This window comes from Rhea americana, unplaced genomic scaffold, assembly GCF_003343005.1.
Source record: "Rhea americana isolate MKP2758 unplaced genomic scaffold, rheAme1 scaffold_488, whole genome shotgun sequence".
In the NCBI taxonomy this organism is placed as follows: Eukaryota; Metazoa; Chordata; class Aves; order Rheiformes; family Rheidae; genus Rhea; species Rhea americana.
Window position 1 is genome coordinate 73,068 of NW_028186632.1, and position 1,901 is coordinate 74,968.

The window sequence follows — 1,901 nt, forward strand, 5'->3', positions numbered from 1 at the left end:
AAAAAGGCTGCCAAAATGCAGGAGGGCAGCAGACTCCCAGCAATCTCCCTTCCCCAAAGCTCTTCTAGGAAGCATACCTACTCCTGCACAGAGTTTGCAACGAAGTTCTACGAACTAGAAAACGACCCGAAACAAACCCAAAAACCCAACTTGCAAAAACTAAAGAAAACGCACTAGCCACAGGAGTTGCGAACGGCAGAAAGCAGGCTGGTAGGTAATTTCATCGTGGAGTCAAATAGCTTGGAAGAAAACRCAGAGGTACTTCACAGGCGGCGGGAATACGCGCTACAACGCACATTTTTTCAGCACGCAGCACGAAGGCACGGAAGGAGGCGGTTGTGTAAGAGGCCCGGGTAACTTCGGGCTGCTCCCGAAGTTGCCGCCGAGAAGGACATCGCCGCCCCCAAGGACAGCAGAGCCCCGGGCGCAGGCGAGCACCGCGCGCGGCCCAGGCGTCCTCCGCCACCGAGGGCTTCTGGCCGAGCCTGGCCCAGCCGAAAGGCCGCCGGGCCCGTGTGTCCGCGGCGGGGCCCCGCGTCCGGCTGCAGGCCCAGGGCGGGGGCGGGCGGCTCCGGGCCTAACGGCGCAGCGGGAGCCGCTTCACCCCGGCCCGGCCCGGCCCGGCCGGGCCGGAGGGCGGAGGGGGCTCCACACGCGGCGGCCGCGGAGGGAAACGAGGGGCCTCGGGGACGCCGAGCCGCGTGGAGGGGRGAGAAGCCGAGGCCGCTCCACTCACCGCGGGGCCGCGCCGCCGCCGCCGCACAGGAGCCGCCGCTTCCTCCTCCTGTTCGATGACAAAATGGCGGCGGCAGGAAGTGCCCTCAGCTCCGCCCGCGCCGCCCCGCCCCAGGGCCCGCTCCCGCACTCTGCGTACCGGCCCGCCAACAGCGTAGCGCCGCCAGCGCAGCCCGACTCCCGCCGTCCCAGCCCGGCCGCTGCGTTACGCCAGCGGCGCGGCCGCCGCGCGCGCCGTTACGCCAACGGCGCACCGCTCCCCCCACCCCCCACGCCCTTCCCGTCCGCCGCTTTACGCAAACGCCGCAACGCTCCGCGCGGGGGAAGCTGTCCTTACGCAAGTGGCGTACCCCAAGCGAGCGCAGGGAGGAGACGGCCGAGGAGAGCGCTTCCCCCCCCCCTCCCCGCCACACACACACTCCAGCCCACAGCGTACGCGGAGCTCCCCCAGCCCCGCACCGACAGCCCGCCGCCCCTTCCCGAGGGTGCCCCTCGGCCGGGGGCCGATTGCGCAAAATGCGTACGCCCCGCAGAGAAAGCCGATTCCTCCGCCCCGGCCCGGCGCTGCGCAGCGCAGCTCGCCGGCCTACGCAGCCGGCGCGTGACCAGCGCTACGCCAGCGGCGCAGCCACGGCCTTGAGGGGCCCGTCCCGCTACGCACATAGCGCAAGGGCCGCGTCCCCCCGCGCCCCATTCGCGCCCTCCTCGGCTCTGTCGTCTCCCCTCACACACACACACCGCCGCCGCCGCCGCCTTGCGCCGTTTGCGCAGCAGGCCTCAGGCTCGGCCGAGCGCCCCCGCCGCAGATTGCGTAGGCTCCCTGACGCAGCGGCCGCATTACGCAATGCGGGTTACGCTGGCAGGGCGACGTAAGGGAGGATGGTGAATACCGACCCCCCTCCCCACATATATATATACACACACACATACCGCCCCTCGGCCGCGCTCCCCACCCCCACGCCCACGCTCCGGGCAGCCGCTCCCCTCGCGCGCGGCCTGGCCCTTACCTGAGGCGGCGACGGTAGCGGGGAGGGGGCCGGGCCGGGCCCTGCGAGCCGCCCTCCCGCCGGGGCCGGGTCCCGCGGGGCCCGGAGGGGGAAGGCGTCTCCTCCTCCGCCGCCGCTCGCTGAGGGGGGTGGGGGGTAGGGAAAGGCAGGCGCGGGCCG

General features: G+C 71.5%; 1 protein-coding gene across 11 annotated transcripts in view; it reads right to left on the reverse strand.

The window, feature by feature from the left end:
• BRD4 (bromodomain containing 4) overlaps positions 1 to 1,872 on the reverse strand; it is a 72,047-nt gene extending 70,175 nt beyond the window's left edge. For 5 of the 11 annotated variants that reach the window (XM_085317041.1, XM_085317043.1, XM_085317042.1 and 2 more), the window contains exon 1: positions 1,474 to 1,494. The gene's annotated coding sequence lies outside the window, so the exon portion shown is untranslated. Of the gene's footprint in view, positions 1 to 736; positions 824 to 1,473; positions 1,495 to 1,742 lie in introns of those variants that run through there. The other 6 variants (XM_085317048.1, XM_085317045.1, XM_085317051.1 and 3 more) reach the window with 4 other exon arrangements.
• Between the last annotated feature and the right edge of the window lie 29 nt (positions 1,873 to 1,901).